A 22016-nucleotide genomic window follows, 5' to 3' on the forward strand; every position below is an offset into this window, starting at 1 on the left:
AACCATTCCATCCTAAAGAGATCAGTCCTGAGTATTCATTGGAAGGACTGATGGTGAAGCTGAAACTCCAATACTTTGGCCACCTGATGTGATGAACTGACGCTTTGGAAAATATCCTGATGATGGGAAAGATTGAAGGCGGAAGGAGAAAGGGATGACAGAGGATGAGATGGTTAGATGGCATCACCAACTCAATGGACATGAGTTTGAGTAAACCCCGTGAGTTGGTGATAAACAGGGAGGCATGGCTTACTGCAGTCCATGGGGTCACAAAGAGTCAGACACGACTGAGTGACTGAACTGAACTGATCTTCATACTATGTGTCATTGGTTATAGAGGGCATAAGACATCATGTTAGACAAAATTTTATCATTTTCAAATTTATATGTATTCTTTCTCTGTCATTGCATTTGTTTGATTTGTTCTTGACTGAATTATTTATGTACATCATGAAATATCCAAAGTATGTCTATGGAATGCCTTACCTGCAGAAATTTGGTCTCTTTATATGTTAGATGACTTCTGAGAAAAAAATATGATGGATCACAATATTCTACTTATATATTTTATTTATTACTCATTGCAAATAATCTAGAAAAGATGCAATATAGTTTATCACATGCCTTTTATAATCCTTGAGTCTCAAAGAACCCTATCAACCTTTGTGTATCATCTCCAGGTTTACTCACTACACTCTTAAATCACTGCTATTCTTTCAAAGTCAAGAAAAATCTTTCATACTTAAGGGCCCTTACACACACTGCTTCTGCACCATATCATATTCTTTTTTTTTCCCTATATTTTTCATCACTATGTCACTTTCCCCATTAGTCATTCCATAGTCATCCTACATAAAGAATCTATTATAAGCACTCTTTTGTTTTCACTATTGCACTTCAACTTCTTTAATCAATATATAGGGTCATTCAGATTTCTACTTCTTGAGTCAGTTTAAATATTGTCTGTTTAAAAGAATTTGTCAAAGGATGTTAGCCACTAGTAATTAACATAAATTTGTCTACAGTGCTCCCTTTTCTTCTTTTTACTGCTTATTGACTCTGCTGTAAGATCTGCTTCATTTTTAATTTCAATAATTTACATAATCTCCACTTTTTTCTTTTATAATCTAGTTAAATGTTTACCAAATTGTTGACATTTTAAAATGTGTTTTATTTGATTGTTCTTTATTTTTGTCTTTCTTATTATTTATCTTCCATTTAATTTTCTATGGTTTTTCTAATTTACTAAGGTGGAATCAGATAATTATTTTACATATTCTTTTTCTATTTTAACATTTAAAAATAATTTCCCCTTAAATGTTTCTTTATGTGCATCACAAATTCTAATATGCCATATTTTCTTTATCAGTCAATTCAAAATATTTTCTAATTTCACTTGTATTTTTTTCCTTGACCCACTGTCTATTTAAGAGTAGTATGCAAAATATGTGTAGTTTCCAATACTTTTTTTTGTGATTGATTTTTAATATATTCTCTTTTGCTCAGTGGATAGTCTTGAATTATTTCAATAATTTTATATTTTATTTTCACCTGGTCTTTCCTAGTCAATTCAAATGTGCAATTGAAAAGAATGTTTCTTCTACTTTCATATGGCAGAGTGAAGTGTATATGTCAATTAGGTCAAATTGATGTCTTTTATAGCTTTCTTATTTTATAAACACTTTTCAATTTCTAAGAGAAAGTTGTTGAAATCTTTAAATACATTTTGCACTTTTTTCTATTTCTTTTTCAATTTCAGCTTCTTTCTGTATTTTCAACTTTTTCATCAGTAGCATATGAATTTAAATTTTTTTTGTTAATTAATTTATTTATTATGGGACATCCCTTTACACCATATAACATTCTTATTCTAAATTATAATTTAAATTATGTTTGCAGAGCCAATCTTGATTTTGAATGATTGCTCTTTGCATAGGACTTTTTTTTCATCCTTTCAATTTAGCCTATTAAATATAACTTGTTTATATAGCCTCACAGTTTCTTCATTCTAACTCGTGTGTTTTACATATATATATATTTAAATTCATATATGTGGGATGTTTAGATTCCTGTTCACTATATTGAATTTTGCTGTCTTTCTTAAAAGAATTTTGACTCTTTTTTTTTTTGGTAAGTTTTTTTTTATTTTTATTTTTTAATATAAATTTATTTATTTTAATTGGAGGCTAATTACTTAATTTTGAAGTTGTTTTTTATTTATGGATCAGTTTGACTTTTTTGGGTTTTTCTAAGTGCTTTTTCTTTTACACTGGGCACTAATATTGTATATTATATGTCTTTTATGTTTTTTTTTTTTCTTTATATTCTTCTGTTGACTTGCAATTCTGGAAATTTTATGTTTTGACAGAAAGTTTCCAAATCTCTCTAGAATCTAGATATATTTAAAGTGGAAATAGTAGATAAACATTGGATATATAATTGAATGAAGGAAGAAATGATTTGTAATGATTGCCAGAAAGGAAAAAGAGAAATATATAAAAATGAATAAGATGAGAAATGTATCTTCTGAAGATTAATGTACTAGAAATGCCAGGGCTGCCATAATACAGTGGATGGCTTCAAAAACAAAAATCTATTTTCTCACAGTTCTGGGAGCTGGTAGTCTGAGACCAATATATAAGCAGGATTGGATCCTTCTGAGAACTCTGAGTTATAATCTGTTCCACATCTCCTCCAACTTCTGGTAGGGCACTGGCAATCTTTGCAATTCCTCGGCTTGTAAAACAACCATTCCATTCACTGACTTCATCCTCATATAGTGCTCTTTCTGTATGTTTTCTGTGTCCAAATTTCCTCATTATATAATGACATTATTTATCTTGGAATATAGTCCAGCCTATGCACCTCATTTTTTTTTAATCTTCAAATGATGAGGCTTTTAATTACCAAATATAAAAAATGAAAAAATAACTTGCACAGACTTCATATACCTCAGAACTATAAAAATAAAGACAATTTTCAAAAAGGCTCAATATATCGTCTCAGAGACTTACAGGCTAACATTAAGCATCATTTCAGATCAGATCAGATCAGTGGCTCAGTCGTGTCCGACTCTTTGTGACCCCATGAATCGCAGAACGCCAGGCCTCCCTGTCCATCACCAACTCCCAGAGTTCACTCAGACTCATGTCCATTGAGTCAGTGATGCCATCCAGCCATCTCATCCTCTGTCATCCCCTTCTCTCCTGCCCCCAATCCCTCCCAGCATCAGAGTCTTTTCCAATGAGTCAACTCTTCGTATGAGGTGGCCAAAGGACTGGAGTTCCAGCTTTAGCATCATTCCTTCTAAAGAACACCTAGGGCTGATCTCCTTTAGAATGGACTGGATGGATCTCCTTGCAGTCCAAGGGACTCTCAAGAGTCTTCTCCAACACCACAATTCAAAAGCATCAATACTTGGGTGCTCAGCCTTCTTCACAGTCCAACTCTCACATCCATACATGACCACAGGAAAAACCATAGCCTTGACTAGATGAATCTTTGTTGGCAAAGTAATGTCTCTGCTTTTCAATATGCTATCTAGGTTTGTCATAACTTTCCTTCCAAGGAGTAAGCATCTTTTAATTTCATGGCTGCAGTCACCATCTATAGTGATTTTGGAGCCCCCAAAAATAAAGTCTGACACTGTTTCCACTGTTTCCCCATCTATTTCCCATGAAGTGGTGGGACCAGATGCCATAATCTTCGTTTTCTGAATGTTGAGCTTTAAGCCAACTTTTTCACTCTTCAATTTCACTTTCATCAAGAGGCTTTTGAGTTCCTCTTCACTTTCTGCCATAAGGGTGGTGTCATCTGCACATCTGAGGTTATTGATATTTCTCCTGGCAATCTTGATTACAGCTTGTGTTTCTTCCAGTCCAGCCTTTCTCATGATGTACTCGTCATAAAAGTTAAATAAACAGGGTGACATATACAACCTTGAAGAACTCCTTTTCCTATTTGGAACCAGTCTGTTGTTCCATGTCCAGTTCGAACTGTTACTTCCTGACCTGCATACAGGTTTCTCAAGAGGCAGGTCAGGTGGTCTGGTATTCCCATCTCTTTCAGAATTTTCCACAGTTTATTGTGATCCACACAGTCAAGGGGTTTGGCATAGACAATAAAGCAGAAATAGATGTTTTTCTGGAACTCTCTTGCTTTTTTGATGATCCAGCGGATGTTGGCAATTTGATCTCTGGTTCCTCTGCCTTTTCTAAAACCAGCTTGAACATCAGGAAGTTCATGGTTCACATATTGCTGAAGCCTGGCTTGGAGAATTTTGAGCATTACTTTACTAACATGTGAGATGAGTGCAATTGTGCGGTAGTTTGAGCATTCTTTGGCATTGCCTTTCTTTGGGATTGGAATGAAAACTGACCTTTTCCAGTCCTGTGGCCACTGCTGAGTTTTCGAAATTTGCTGGCATATTGAGTGCAGCACTTTCACAGCATCATCTTTCAAGATTTGGAATAGCTCAACTGGAAGTCCATCACTTCCACTAGATTTGTTCATAGTGATGTTTTCTAACCCCCATTTGACTCACATTCCAGGATGTCTGACTCTAGGTGAGTGATCACACCATCGTGATTATCTGGTTCGTGAAGATCTTTTTTGTACAGTTCTTCTGTTTATTCTTGCCATCTCTTCTTAATATCTTCTGCTTCTGTTAGGCCCATACCATTTCTGTCCTTTATCGAGCTCATCTTTGCATGAAATGTTCCTTTGGTATCTCTGATTTTCTTGAAGAGATCCCTAGTCTTTCCCATTCTGTTGTTTTCCTCTATTTCTTTGCATTGATTGCTGAAGAAGGCTTTCTTATCTCTTCTTGTTATTCTTTGGAACTCTGCATTCAGATGTTTATATCTTTCCTTTTCTCCTTTGCTTTTCACTTCTCTTCTTTTCACAGCTATTTGTAAGGCCACCCCAGACAACCATTTTGCTTTTTTGCATTTCTTTTCCATGGGGATGGTCTTGATCCCTGTCTCCTGTACAATGTCACGAACCTCATTCCATAGCTCATCAGGCACTCTATCTATCAGATCTAGGCCCTTAAGTCTATTTCTCACTTCCACTATATAATCATAAGGAATTTGATTTAGGTCATATCTGAATGGTCTAGTGGTTTTCCCTACTTTCTTCAATTTAAGTCTGAATTTGGCAATAAGGAGTTCATGGTCTGAACCACAGTCAGCTCCCGGTCTTGTTTTTGCTGACTCTATAGGGCTTCTCCATCTTTGGCTGCAAAGAATATAATCAATCTGATTTCGGTGTTGACCATCTGGTGATGTCCATGTACAGAGTCTTCTCTTGTGTTGTTGGAAGAGGGTGTCTGTTATGACCAGTGCATTTTCTTGGCAAAACTCTATTAGTCTTTGCCCTGTGTCATTCCGTATCCAAGGCCAAATTTGCCTGTTACTCCAGGTGTTTCTTGACTTCCTACTTTTGCATTCCAGTCCCCTATAATGAAAAGGACATCTTTTTTGGGTGTTAGTTCTAAAAGGTCTTGTAGGTCTTCATAGAACTGTTCAACTTCAGCTTCTTCAGCGTTACTGGTTGGGGCATAGACTTGGATTACTGTGATATTGAATGGTTTGCCTTGAAAACGAACAGAGATCATTCTGTCGTTTTTGAGATTGCAACCAAGTACTGCATTTTGGACTCTTTTGTTGACCATGATGGCCACTCCATTTCTTCTGAAGGATTCCTGCCCGCAGTAGTAGATATAATGGTCACCTGAGTTAAATTCACCCATTCCAGTCCATTTCAGTTCGCTGATTCCTAGAATGTCAACATTCAGTCTTGCCATCTCTTGTCTTACCACTGCCAATTTGCCTTGATTCATGAACTTGACATTCCAGGTTCCTATGCAATATTGCTCTTTACAGCATCAGACCTTGCTTCTATCACCAGCTGGGTATTGTTTTTGCTTTGGCTCCATCCCTTTATTCTTTCTGGAGTTATTTCTCTAGTGATCTCCAGTAGCATATTGGGCACCTACTGACCTGGGGAGTTTCTCTTTTAGTATCCTATCATTTTGCCTTTTCATACTGTTCATGGGGTTCTCAAGGCAAGAATACTGAAGTGGTTTGCCATTCCCTTCTCCAGTGGACCACATTTTGTCAAATCTCTCCACCATGACCCGGCCATCTTGGGTTGCCCCACGGACATGGCTTAGTTTCATTGAGTTAGACAAGGCTGTGGTCCTAGTGTGATTAGATTGACTAGTTTTCTGTGAGTATGGTTTCAGTGTGTTTGCCCTCTGATGCCCTCTTGCAACACCTACTGTCTTACTTGGGTTCTCTTACCTTGGGCCTGGGGTATCTCTTCACAGCTGCTCCAGCAAAGCACAGCCATTGCTCCTTACTTGGACAAGGGATATCTCCTCACCACCGCCCTTCCTGACCTTCAGTGTGGGATAGCTCCTCTAGGCCCTCCTGCGCCCGCGCAGCCACGGCTCTGGGTAACTCCTCTCGTCGCCACCCCTGGCCTCGGGCATGGGTTGCTCCTCCATAGCATTCAAATTATAGAGGTTCGAGATGAAGAAGACAAAATGAAAAGCCATGAGAAAATATTTCAGGACACATATTAATCAAACTAGCAAAAACTAAACACAAAAAACAAATATTAAAAACAGCAAAGGAAGAGCAACAAATAACATACAATGTTTCTTATGCTTTAGTTCTGAAATTATAATTTTATTTTTATAAAATGCCAAAAAATCCTTTGTTGTTGTTCACTTGCTAAGTCACATTCAACTCTTTGGATTGCAGCATGGCAGGCTTCCCTGTACTTCACTGTCTCCCAGAGTTTGCTCAAACTCATGTCCATTGAGTCAGTAATGCCATCCAACCATCTCATCCTCTGTCACCCTCTTCTCCTCCTGCCCTCAGTCTCTCACTGCATCAGGGTTTTTTCCAATGAGTTGGATTTTCATATTAGATGACAAAAGTATTGGACTTTAGCTTCAGCTTCAGTTCTGCCAATTGATATTCAGGGTTAATTTCCTTTAGGATTGACTGGTTTGCTTTCCTTGCTATCCAAGGGACTCTCAAGAGTCTTCTCCAGCACCACAATTTGCATGCATCAATTCTTCTATGTTCAGCCTTCTTTATGGTCCAACACTCATATCTGTACATGACTACTGGGAAAACCATAGATTTGACTATGTAGACTTTTGTTGGTAAAGTGATGCATTGGCATTTTAATGTGTTGTCTATGCTTTTCATTATTTGTCAATAAAATAATAATTATTTTATCCTTTATGTTTTATAGCATTACAATGCAAAGTATTGTCCCTTGTGTGCATATAACAAAATTATGACTGAAAGATAATGCAGCACATTTCTTAGACTATTTCACAGAGTAGCTACTTAAATATCTAAAACTTGTTTTAAATCTTATTTTATGGTGGACAGAATTTTACAAAATAAAACTTCCTGAATTTTACAAAATAAAGCTTCTGTTCAAAAATTGTATTTCTAACTTATTTCCTGTGTGTATACATTAGACAATGAGGATGGTAGAACCACCTTAAACTTATATTTCACTTTTTGTTAATTATATGTGATTTCTGTAACTTAAAGATGTTATAAATTATATCTACATCCTCCATAAAGTTTTGTCACTTTTTTCCTATCAGTAGATATATGTTCAGTCATTCATTGTTGTTCAGTTGCCAGCCTGTGTCCAACTCTTCATGACACCATGGACTGCAGCACATCAGGCCTCCCTGTCTCTCACCATCTCCCAGAATTTGCAAGTTCCGGGACAAGTTCATGTCCATTGCATCAGTGATGTCATCCAACCATCTCATCCTCTGTCACCCCCTTGTCCTTTTGCCTTCAATCTTTCCCATCTTCAGAGTCTTTTCCAGTGAGTCAGCTGTTCACATCAGGTGTCCAAAGTACTGGATCTCCGCATCATGTGCCGTGATGTTAGTTTTTTAATACTGAGTTAGAATCTGACTTTTTACTCTCCTTTTTCACCCTTCCAAGAGGTTCTTTAGTTACTCTTTGTTTTCTGCCATTAGAGTGGTATCATATGCATATTTGAGCTTGTTGATATTTCTCCCAGCTATCTTGGTTCCAGTTTGCAACTCATTCAGCCTGGCATTTAGCATGATATGCTCTGTGTATAAGTTAAATAAACTGGGTGACAATAAGCATCCTTACCATTTTCTTTTCTCAGACCTGAACCAGTCAGTTTTTTCATACAAGGTTCTAACTTTTGCTTCTTGGCCTACATACAGATTGCTCAGGAGACAGGTAAGATGGTCTAGTATTCCCATCTCTTTAAGAGTTTTCCACAATTTGTTTTGATCCAGCTTTTCTTGTCTGTAAAGCTTTTGATTTCTCCTTCATATTTGAATGAGATCCTTGCTGGATACAGTAATCTGGGCTGTAGGTTATTTTCTTTCATCACTTTAAGTATTTCCTGCCATTCCCTCCCGGCCTGAAGAGTTTCTATTGAAAGACCGGCTGTTATCCTTATGGGAATCCCCTTGTGTGTTAGTTGTTGTTTTTCCCTTGCTGCTTTTAACACTTGTTCTTTGTGTTTGATCTTTGTTAAATTGATTAATATGTGTCTTGGGGTGTTTCACCTTGGGTTTATCCTGTTTGGGACTCTCTGGGTTTCTTGGACTTGAGTGATTATTTCCTTCCCCATTTTAGGGAAATTTTCAACTATTATCTCAAGTATTTTCTCATGGTCTTTCTTTTTGTCTTCTTTTGGGACTCCTGTGATTCGAATGTTGGGGCATTTAACATTGCCCCAGAGGTCTCTGAGATTATCCTCATTTCTTTTAATTCATTTTTCGTTTTTCCTCTCTGTTTTATTTATTTCTACTATTCTATCTTCTACCTCACTTATCCTATCTCCTGCCTCCGTTATTCTACTGCTGGTTCCCTCCAGAGTGTTTTAGATCTCATTCATTGCATTATTCATTATATATTGACTCTTTTTTATTTCTTCTAGGTCCTTGTTAAACCTTTCTTGCATCTTATCAATCCATGTCTCCAGGCTATTTATCTGTAACTCCAAAACAAACTATTTTGTTTTCAAGATTTTGGATCATTTTCACAGTCAAATGTTTTAGCATAGTCAATAAAACAGAGGTATATGGTTTTGTTTTGTTGTTTTTTTTTTTTTTTTTTTTTTTTTTGTATTCCCTTGCTTTCTCTATGATCCAGTGAATGTTGGCAATTTGATCCCTAGTTCCTCTGCCTTTTCTAAACCCAGTTAGAACTTCTAGAAATTCTCAGTTCATGGAATGCTGAAGACAATGCTTTAGACAATGAGAATGCTAGGATCACCTTAAATTTATATTTAATTTTTGTTAAATATATGTAGTTTTTCTAGCTTAATCAAAGACTTTATTTTTAAAATTTATCTACTTTTTAATTGAAACATAATCGCTGTACAGAATTTCATTGTTTTCTGTCAAACCTCAGCATAAATCATCCACAGGCATACATATGTCTTCTCCCTCTTGAATCTCCCTCCTATCACCCTCCCCACCCCACCCCTCTAGGTTGATACAGAGCCCCTGTTTGAGTCCTTGAGATATACAACAAATTCCAATTGGCTATCTACTTAATTTACTGTAATGGAATTTTCCATGTTGCTCTTTCTATAAGTCTCACCCTCTCCTCCCCTCTCCCCATGTCCATAAGTCTGTTCTCTACGTCTGTTTCTCCATTGCTACCCTGCAAATGCTACCCTTCTTTCTGCATTCTGAAAAATGATAATATTATTAGTACATATATAACAAGGTTATTATAAAAATTAGATGAGTTAATGTTTGTAAAGCTCTGAGAAAAGTGTCTGTCATAAATGGCTATGTAACTGCTAAACAAAAATATATAGGGTCCTTGAGAAGTTAACTTTCTCTTGTTCTTTGTCCTTTTGATTGCATGCTTTTTCTAGATGCTTTTCTAAGTCCTTCTTTCAGTTAAACAGATTCACAGTTAAGGAATAAAAATAATTTAAAACTCTCCATGGTATAAAAAATATGGAAGGGCCACGCCTTTACCCTTTTAACATTTTCATGCAACTAACTACTATGAACCCATAAGAAAGTTATATTCAGATAAAATCTATTGCCTTTTAGGAACTTATAGGAGAAAAGAACAAATAAGGATATAATGTTATAAACATTAAAAAGCAACAACAAAACTTGATCAGCCATGAAAATATGGTATTTGTGTCTGGAAAAATATGAAGAACAGATTTATATTGAATATGGCATTTATCTAAATCTTAAATGATAAAGAGGACATTAAATGACAAGCACAAGATAATTCAATGTGACTAGAGTGTGTGTTATCTAGGAATGTGTAGAAATCAGAGAGCTGCAATTAAATTGAATATTATTTGAATATGTAAATACTTCTAATGAAGTGCCTACCATGAACCATTAAATTACTATGTATAACAATAGAACCAGCTGCAAGTAATGGAAAGTAAACTTTTGATGGACTAAACAGGTATATATTTTATATCTCACATTGTGTTATATCTAAGCTCTATATGGAAGCTGGCATTGGTAGCTGTAAAAAAAAAAATCTTTGCAAAATAAGCTTATTTCTCTCTTTTCCCTTTGTCAGTCTTAGAATATTAGCCATATTCTTCATTCTTGTTGTCTTATGAATGTACTGAAGTCTGATAGATATATAGATTCTCAAATCAAGAAAAGACCAAAAAAAAAAAGAACTTAAGAACAGTACCAGGTACATCAATTATCTTTTATAAAATATGATTTTCAGTATTCTTTTTGATTCTTCCCTGTCTTTGGCATAGAACAATCAGTAATGTTTCAATGCAAAGTTATCTTATAAATAATTTCCCAAAATTACTCAGCATCATTCCACTCATTGTCTCATAAGTAAAACACAATAGCTTCCCTTAGCTGAAAGGAGGCTGACTAAATGATTATTTAGCTGGGCACATTTCTCTCCTAACAAAGTCAGGTAGAAAGGACAATGGGCATTAGATAGAATTGCCTTTCTGTGCTTCAATTTTTGCTAACAAATATATAAGCTTGCTAAAAATACCCAAAGTGATTTTCTCTCATAAATCATTTCCTTGTCTTTCAATAAATGCTTCCTTTCACTTCATGGCTCTTCTATCAATTATAGAATGAAGGAGTTTGCTTAATATGTGAAGCTCACTGCTCTGAAATTCAAAGGATTTGAGTCAAATCTCTTATCTTAGAAGATATTGAGGAATTGTCCATCCTTCAGTTCAATATATATTTTAAATGACACACTCTAAATTTGGGACAAAAGACATGCAATTTCAATTAAGCCAATTAAAAACTCTTGCTGCTTAGTTTAGTCCCTAAGTCATGCCTGGCTCTTTGCAACTTCATGGACTGTGGCCTGCTAGGCTCCTCTGTCCATGGGACTTTCCAGGCAAGAATACAGCAGTATGTTGAAATTTCCTTGTCTTGGCAGTGTCATAAATGTTCCATCATATATTTATATATATTTTTCTAAATAAATATATACATATATACATATATGATATTTATTTGTTTAAAGCTTTCTTTCTCACAATGAAGATCATGGCTCAATCTTCACTGACTTTTTCATCAAATATCTTTGTGCTTCTTAACTTGTACATTTAATGATAATAAGAATAATACTTTAAATGATCTTTCAAATTTTCATGTCACTCAATTATCAGTAAAATGTTTTCAACACTAGAAACATATGTGAAACCCTTGTACTATGCATTATCTGCCTGTGCTGTTATGGTAAGTGCCATGTGTTAAAAAAAAAAAAAAGCAAGATATGAATAGAAATAATAAATTTTCCATACTAAGCTAATATCTGAATAACATATTTACAAATTTGTTGTTGTTTAGTCCCTAAGTCATGTCTGACTCTTTGTGACCTTATGGACTGTAGTCTGCCAGGCTCTTCTGTCCATGGGATTTCCTAGGCAAGAATACCAGAGTGGGTTGCCATTTCCATCTCCAGGCTATCTTTCTGACCCAACCATCAAACCTGGGTCTCTGGCATTGGCAGGTGGATTCTTTACTGGTGAATCACCAGGGATGCTTATACACAAATAGTTTATAGCTAGTAAGAAAAATGGACTGCAAGATCAAACCAGTCAACCCTAAAGGAAATCAACCCTGAATATTCAATGGAAAGACTGATGGTGAAGCTGAAGCTCTAATAAATACTTTGGCCACCTGATGCGAAGATCTGACTTATTAGAGAAGACCCTGATGCTGGGAAAGATTGAAGGCAGGAGGAGAAGGGATGACAGAGGATGCATGGTTGGGTGGCATCACGGACTTGATGTTCATGAGTTTGAACAAGCTCTGGGAGTTGGTGATGGACAGGGAAGCCTGGTGTGCTGCAGTCCATGACGTCACAAACAGTCAGACACGACTGAGTGCCTGAACTAAACTGAATCAAGAAATACTCCCAACTTACTTCACTTAGTATAAGTTTTAGATCCATCCATGTTGCTGTAAATAGCATGATTTTGTTCATTTATATGACTGAGTAATATTCCACTGTATATATGTACTGTATCTTCTCATCTGTCAATGTATATTTATTTTGCTTCCAAGTCTTGGTTATTGTTAAGAATGTTGCAAAATCACTGATATGAGGAATCATAAAAAATGATACAGTTAAACTTATTTTCAAAATAGAAATTGACACATAGGTACAGGAAATAAACTAATGCTTAGAAAAAGGAAAGGGTAAATTAGGAGTTCAGGATTAACTGATACATAGTACTATATATAAAATATAATACCAACAAAAATTGTTATATAGCTTAGGGAACTATGTTCAATATTTTGTGATAATCTTTAAGAGAAAAAAATCTGAAAAAATAGATATGTTTGTATGTAAATTTGAGTAAATTTTTCTTCCTTTACAGTGGGTTGTCTTTTTCACCCCTGCCTGAGGGTACACAATCATATTTGGGGACCATCCTTCCAATTGGATATGTAGCTAAATTTTGATATTACTTATCTCATGTTCTCTTGGAACATTTCACTTTGTAACCTACTTGATATATTAACATGTTTATAGAAATGATTTGTATATACCGTTAGCTTCTCTACTGACAAAGCTTTCTCTAAGGTAAAATTTGACCAATTCAAACTACCTTTAAGTATATTTAGATTAATTTATTATTTAAACTCTTAAACATATTAGATCATCCTTTATTCTTTATAAAAACATCCCTATTTTTCTCAAAAAATGATCATTGAGTCTTCACTAGCACCAATTTTTTTCTTTCCTTATAAATAATAGAAAAAGCTTTAGATTTTGTTCATTGCAATTTAATACATATAGTTTCTTACTTGGAAACATTAACTATTTTTTAAAAATAAAATATACACCTTTTATATATCTCCATTATTTAGAGCCATAGTCTTGAATGCCATTCCATTTGCTTTCTTTATTTATTTCATAATGCCTTGAGTTATGGACAAGACAGAGAAAATTAAGAAATAAATGAGTAGCTTGAAAAAAATTAATTTCAATAGTGTAGTAAAGCAGAAACTAGAATGCAATGAGTTGGGAATTGTAAAGTAATTGATGGATAGTTGGGAGAATGTGAAGAATGACATTTTAAGTGGTTTTACAATGAACTAAAAATCTTCTTGATGAGAGTGAAAGTGGAGAGTCAAAAAGTTGGCTTAAAGCTCAACATTCAGAAAACGAAGATCATGGCATCTGGTCCCACCACTTCATGGGAAATAGATGGGGAAACAGTGGAAACAGTGTCAGACTTCATTTTTTTGTGCTCTCAAATCACTGCAGATGGTGACTGCAGCCATGAAATTAAAAGACACTTACTCCTTGGAAGGAAAGTTATGACCAACCTAGATAGCATATTCAAAAGCAGGGACATTACTTTGCCAACAAAGGTCCGTCTAGTCAAGGCTATGGTTTTTCCTGTGGTCATCTATGGATGTGAGAGTTGGACTGTGGAGAAAGCTGAGCATGGAAAAATTGATGCTTTTGAACTGTGGTGTTGGAGAAGACTCTTGAGAGTCCCTTGGACTGCAAGGAGATCCAACCAGTCCATTCTGAAGGAGATCAGCCCTGGGACTTCTTTGGAAGGAATGATACTAAAGCTGAAACTCCAGTACTTTGGCCACCTCATGTGAAGAGTTGACTCATTGGAAAAGACTCTGATGCTGGGAGGGATTGTGGGCAGGAGGAGAAGGGGAAGACAGAGGATGAGATGGCTGGATGGCATCACTGACTCGATGGACGTGAGTTTTAGTGAACTCCAGAAGTTGGTGATGGACAAGGAGGCCTGGTGTGCTGTGATTCATGGGGTCGCAAAGAGTCGGAAATAACTGAGAGACTGAACTGAGGAGAATCAGATATTTTCAGAGTGTATCAGAGTAAAAGAAGTGGTTTTGGACTCTGATAAGCACAAATAATTGAAGTAGATGTTGTTTTAGGTAAAGTATAAGTATCAAGTACTAGGAAGGTGAAAAGAATAATATCTTTAAAAGCGGTAGTCATAGACTTGAATGTCTAATTAAGAGATCTTGGAAACAGAGTAATTTAAAGGATAGACAATCTATATAAAGTTTAATTCAACAAAAGACAGGCAAAGATTGTTACTGTTAAATGTGTTTCATTACTGGGAGGCTAGAATTAATAAAAGGATATATAGAAGGAGATTTATCAAAAAGGTGGTAGAGGGTTATTTAGAGAGCATAATCCATAGCGCACATAAAAACACACCATAGTTGGCAAACTATTTTGGCTCTTTTCTAATGTTCTATTTCATGCTATTTACTACTTATTCATGTAAAGTTTTTGAAAAGGCTTTTATAAATCTGTGAAAGAAGAACTCAGATGCACATATAAGACAAATGAATGACATGTTTCTTATAGACGTCCTTACCTTAACATACTATTTTCAAAGTGTGAAAAAAGTGTAACATTTCAATATGCTCATATTTTCAAAGTTGTCTTATCTCTTTTTCAAATTTTAATTATGAAAATGAGAACTAGCTTTAAAACTAACTGAAATAGCAATGTAGTCTAATGAAAAGAACATTGAGCATCATATCAAGGATGTGCTTTCAACACTAGGAATTAGTTTAATATATATCTAATCCCTAGTGTTGAAAGCACACCCTTGATATGACGCTCAATGTTCTTTCCATTCGACTACATTGGGGCTGCACAGAGTCGGACACGACTGAAGCGACTTAGCAGCAGCAGCAGCAAACTTCAGTTTCCTTGAATATAAATCAAGACAAATAATATATAGTAAATATATAGGATTTATTTCAAGTTGTATGTTAATATATGTAAAGATGTACTATAAAATCTGAGCTAGAAAATTTTATTATGGCTGATAATGTTTGAAAATAAAAATAGAATTTTCCATTATCTAGCTTAGTATTTTATTTACATTATTATTACTTTCAAATTATAAATTCAGTTATAACCATCAAAACTCCTGAATAGTTGAGACATCACATGTCTCCTAGCAACCTTGTATTTTTAATATTGTACTTTTAATAGTAAGGCTTGAGAACACTCATCTTTAGAGCATTATTGTTTTTTTTCCCCCTTTTTAATTGTTATACCTAAATGGCCATTTATAGAATGGCTACCATATTCTAAGTACTTTGATAAATTCAGCAAAATGTTGAAGGATTTATTCTCTATTTTTAGAAACTTTGAACAAATCAGGTCTTTATTATTTGGATTGTAATGATGAGTTAGAAGTGAAGGGTATGGCTTCTAGGGACGATTACCATAACCACAAATATTTTTAAAATTTCCCCCATTATGAAAGTTGTCAGCCATGATAAGTCATTTATCAGTAAAATTAAATCTTGAAGTTGAGATAAGTACAAAAAACGGTTGAACAATCTGAGAAACAGTACTTGAAGTGAAAATATTTTTCGTTTAAATTGCCACTCTCCATGTGTATATGTTTGTGTTTCTATCTGTCTATAAAACAGCAGAAAATACTGGTTAATACACATATTTAAAATGCCAAATTAGGAAGGAGAGGGGAAATAAGTAGATAGGAAGTGAAATACACGTAAAGCATGGAGTTTATGAGCTTAAAAAAAGGAGGGGATTGTTATGTACACTTGGTAATTTGACAATTTGATTAATATATAATATTCCTTAATATTCCTTGTAATTTTAATTGTCTTGAAGCATACTCTGTCTGATAAAAATATTGATACTCTGACTTTTTTTTTTTCTGTTTACACAATGTGCATTTTTACATTTTCTTTCCTTTTTAGTTTATCTATAACTTGATACTTAAAACCTTTTCCACAAGGAACTAGATTTTTTTTAAAAACATTCAGCTTGACATTCTCTACCTCTTAACAGTTACATTTAGCTACCTATATACCTGTCACTATAACTGATATTAGAAATACCATCTTCTTAGTTTTTCTTTTCTCACCCCCTACACATTTTGTTTTGTTAATGTTAGATTTACTAATGGCTTAATATTTAACCCTATTTATTTTGAATTGCTTACTCTAGGTTTTGCAATATATCTATGTAATGTAAAACAGTCTTATCAAAGAAATACGATACCACTTTATTAGAACAGAAAACATTAGACTAACAATTTCTCCCTATATCCTCACACATGCTTTAACCTCCAAGTTACATTCTTAAAATACGTATTTTTATTATTTTGTTTAAGACAGTGTATCACCTTTAAAAATATCAGAAATAAAATGGTTCATATGTATTTTCTTCCATTTTCAGCACTCTTCATTTATTTTGAAGATCTAATTATAATATATTCATCTATTATAGTTTTCCTTCTGTCTTAAAAATAAGACCTTCTGTCTTATTTTTTTTCCCTGCAAGTGTGCTGGCAATAGATTTTTCTAATTTTTGTGCTCTTAAAAAATACACATATATTACCATGATTTTTTTAAAGATACTTTAGAGTAATGTGTAAGTCTGGGTTTACAATTTGGACTTTCAGTATGTGAAAGAAGACCCGCCATTGTTGTCTGGCTTTGGAAACATCATGTAAAAAGTCTGTTGTATTCTTAGATCTGTTTCTTTATACATACTTATTTTTCACTGTTTTTCTTCCTTATGTTTGGTTTTTAGCAAACAAAGACTATTGACTATAATGATTTGACCATAATGCATTCTTTTAAAATAATATTCTTTGTTTGGTGTTCTCTGAGACTTTTCTGTGTGTTGCTGTCATGCATTAAATGTGGAACCTTACTGAACAACATTTTTTCAAGTAATTTTTCTACACCTCTTTGCCTTTCTTGTCTATTTTTTAAATTAATTTTTTATTTTTTTATTATTTTTTTATTTTATTTTTAAACTTTACATAATTGTATTAGTTTTTTTATTATAGTTGCTTTACAATGGCGTGTTAGTTTCTACTGTACAGCAAAGTGAATCAACGATACATATGCATGCATTCTTTCTTTTTTATATTTCCTTCCCATTTAGGTCATCACAGAGCACTGAATAGAGTTCCCTATGCTATACAGTAGGTTCTCATTAGTTACCTATTTTGTGTTGTTGTTGTTCAGTTGCTAAGTCATGTCTGACTCATGGTGATTCCATGGAGCACCATGCCAGGCTTCCCTGTCCTTCACTATTTACCAGAGTTTGCTCAGATTCATGTCCATTAAGTCGATGATGCTATCTAACCATCTCATCCTCTGTTGCCCACTTCTCCTTTTGCCTTCAATATTTCCCCGAATCAGGGTCTTTTCCAATGAATTGTCCCTTTGCATCAGGTGGTCAAATCATTGGAGCTTCAACTTCAGTACCAGTCTTCCAATGAATATTCAGGGTGGATTTCCTTTAGGATTGATTGATTTGCTCTCCTTGATGTTCTAGGAACTCTCAAGAGTCTTCTTCAGCACCACAATTTGAAAACATCAATTCTTTTCACATCTGTAGATGGCTGCTAGAAAAGTTAGCTTTGATACATAATATCAACAGCCTTTCTTTTATATTTGGCATAATATGTGTAATATTGTCATACAATTTTTGGATTTTTTGTTCTCATCTGCACACTCTTTTGTATCTTGGCTTTTATGTTCAGTAATTATCATTGGCCTATCAAACTCTATTGATTAATTTTTTATTTACTCTGAAAATTTTGGTAAACTTTTAAGCCTGTTGATAAATCATTTGAAGGAATATTTTATGTGTGCCATGCTATGTAAATATACTTTATGTAACAGATTATGTATGCTATAGCATTCATATTTAACCCTTTTTAATATTTTCAATGGGGCTTTCCAAGTGGCACCAGTAGTAATAGTTCACCAGAATTTCCTGTCTGTCCATACCCGTTTCCAAGTTTTTCACCAAATTCTCTTATATCTTGACCATACCTGCATTGGGTTGCCATTTCCTTCTTCAGGGGATCTTCCCGACCCAGGGATTGAACCCAGGTCTTCTGCATTGCAGGCGGACGCTTTACCAACTGAGTCACCAGGGAATCTTGCATAGATAAGTATTTCTCATATATCTCAGAGTCAGATCATCTCTGCTGCTACCTTATGATTCATGTAGGATCTGAAGTCTCAAAGGGCTTTTTCCTGTGCTTCGTGCACTGGTCCCTTTCCAAGAAGCACGCTGTTTCTTATATTGATAATCTCTGAATTCTTCTTTTCAGCTCAGTCTCAGGAAATCTCTGTGTGCCTGGGCTGAGAGTGGGCTTTGTGAGTTTTTTCCCACATTCTCCAGAACCCTGGGGTGCTAAATTTCCCTCATGTCTATGGAGGTCTTTTGTGGGGTTGAGTGTCCTGCTCCCCACCTGCTCCCTCATGATCACAGACTTCTGATTTGTGTCAGTACGGGATCTTTAGTCTAACTGGTGTTCCTTGCCTCTCTCACTGGCACAGGTGGCTTTCTCTTCAATCTTCTCCCAGGGAATCTTTGCCTTGTCCCTCCCCTAGTGGTAATTGTCTTAATTGCTTGTCATTTGCTCTAAAACTTGCTGTTGTGAACTTGAAAAATATTCACAACCTAAAAGTTGAGAGTTATGTTTTATTCGGTGGGAATTTTTATAAATTCAAGCCCAAGAGACAGCATATCAAGTAACCCTAAGAGAACTTCTCTGAGGAGGTGAGAAGGGAGCCAGGATACATAAGGCTTTTGCAACAAAGGGAAGTAGTTTGAACATCAAAAGATTATTGTTAATTATTGTTAATTAAATAAAACCAGATATGTCAAGTTAAGGAGTTTAGCACTTTCTTCTATATGGAAAGATGCAAGAGTCTGAGCTCACTGAAATCATTCCTTTGATGTGCACCTCAGCTATCTGGGGCTAGTAGCCTGTATTTTCACATCTTTCCTCAGGGCTGACCAGCTCACATTGGTGGGTTATAATTTCTGATGACTGTGTCATCCTTTGTATACTGATATTGCAGAAAATATTCAATTTCTCATGATGCATCAGGGGTCTTTTATTCCCTTCCTCCAAGGACAGATGGCATTTGCTTTTACCCCTGTCTCAGCAGACCTGAGGCTTTGTCAGGGATCCAGAATAGTAATATTCCTTGCTGCTCAAAAATAACTTATGGCTTCACCATTGAATGAGTGTAGAGTATGGGGAGCAGACAGAGTTTTGTGCCATTGTACCATAAGGCAGGGCTGACCTAGGTCTCCTGCAGTTTTCTGTACCTTAGAGTTCAGGTCAAGTCCTGTGGAAATAGCTCTGAGTGAAAGAGGATTCCATGTGTGTCTGTGATTCTGCTGTTCCGTCTGTCACTGTCATCCACATTTGGGTTGTAACAATATGTGCAACTTGTCTTCTTCTTTTCTTTCATGGCAAAGTGTGGTACCACACTCATGGAAGTAAAATGATTCATTGTCCCAGGCAAACTGTGAGGAGCTTGTCCTACTGTGGAATTTAGTTAGAACAGTTTCTGTATGATCACCCTTCCTTACGCTCAGTTGACTGAAGTTCCTCTTGACCCTCAAAGTTGCAACATGACATATTGAACAGAATTCAAAAGTTTAATGCTGTATAATTTTCACAGTTCCTAAAATTAAGCCTAATATTTCACCTAGTATTCAAGAGAATAAAAATATTTTCTTATGTTTAAACTATGTTGGATTCCACAGAGGAATTATTGGTATATACGTCTTTTTGGTGGCAACTTCCAGAGAGATTGTTCAAGGGTAATTTGACTCTAACACTTGCATAACCTGCTGACTTTATCATATGATCCTTATACAAGTGACAAATACACTGTATAACCTGTATTAACCTGTTTTTTTTTTTTTTGAAAGTTGGACCTAAACAAAATCCAGAATTATATTCACATAGGTTCAACATAACAATGATTTTTCCCTAAGTGAAACATTGAAAATGAAACAAAAATTCAAGACTTACTTCAGTAATTTATTTTTTCTCTGACCTTGAACAGGTAATTTAATTCCAATTTTCTTTTCATGTAAATATTAGGGTGCTCCATCTCTCTTTAAGAAATCATGTCAATTATGTAGGCAATGGGTTAGATCCTTCCAGGTGTATAAATGACTCCCTGAGTGTAAATTACTTTGTACTAACTGCATTAAGCCACCAGTGCCTGAAATTCAGTGAATTACTGCTCTACTGCACTAAATGCTCCCCTAATGACTTGAAAGAGTCAATGTACTTGCAGAAATATTCAGCTCTAATGTTATGGATTTTGTAGTTCTCCTTGCAAAACTTTAAGAGAGGCTCATTACCTATATGTGGCATGTTTTCTCACTACTAGTCAAAAACAAACCTGACAGGAAGCTTGAAAACTAATTAGGTTTTTTTAATACACCCACTGCTTTTAATTTATGAGATGTACTTTAAAGGGAATTAAAAAAGATGCAAGTTAAGAATACTATTTAAATTCATCATGCTAAGAAGAATTCCTAAAGCATAAAGCAAAGGGTGTCCCAAAACACTTGCTAGTATAATACCTGTCAAAACATTCACTAATTAGTAAGCTCTAAGAACAGTTCATAGTTAATGAATGTAGTTTTCCATATTTTCAAATTGAGTACATTTCCAAGGCTTGAAACATCATTCTGTGTTCTCACTGAATAACATTTTCCTGAGACTTTTATTTGTACTGAAATATGTTACAATTTTTGATAAGTATGCCTATATAACTAGCTATTCAATAGTATTTTTATTTTATTATAACAGTGTATTGGTGCTATAATGTCTATGTTAATCAATTTTCAGATCTGTCGATGTAACTAAAGATATTGTAACCTAAATGTAATTTATTGTGTTCTTTATCAAAGTTACAACTGCAATAGCATAGCAGCAATTTTTTTTTTAATGTCCACACATTTTAAATTTCTTGAATATACTATTTTGCCTTCAGGTTCTCCTACTTCATATATAAGATCACCAGAGATTTTTTTCTTAACTCATTTTCCTCTTTATGATTTTTCTATTCTTGTAACATCATCTTCACCTCTGATCAATTACTTTGCAAGGCAAAATATCTCTTCCATAGCCCTGTAAATATAAAAAAAAAATACATTTGTATAGATATCCTTTTCATAAACAAATGTTAAAAATTAAAATAAATCTTGACTGCCAAGTCATCTTGAGCTCTGACCATATCTCTTGGATGTCTATCTTCCAGTTATATTTTACTTTTCCAAATATAATCTGTTCTATAATCTTAGTAAAATATTTTCACAAGAAAATATGTTATTTGAGATTTCTTGTTTCAAAGAAACTCAGTCGATGTTTCTGGCTCCCTTTGAAATGAAACAACTGTAAAAGATGTATGGAAGGAATGATCATGACATACAAGAAATGCCAGAGAAAACTGAAAAGAAAATCTACAAAACTTAAATGTATGAAGACTTGCTTTTATGTTTTTTGTTATGTTTTTATGTTATGCTTATGTATGAATGCTATGATGGAAAGACATTTATGTTGTTTCTAATATAACTATCATAATAAAAAAAAGTACATTTTGCATCATTTTTTACAATTTATTTCACTACACTTTTAGATATGGATGGATTTACAAT

Source organism: Bubalus kerabau, chromosome 16, assembly GCF_029407905.1.
Source record: "Bubalus kerabau isolate K-KA32 ecotype Philippines breed swamp buffalo chromosome 16, PCC_UOA_SB_1v2, whole genome shotgun sequence".
Lineage (NCBI taxonomy): Eukaryota > Metazoa > Chordata > Mammalia > Artiodactyla > Bovidae > Bubalus > Bubalus kerabau.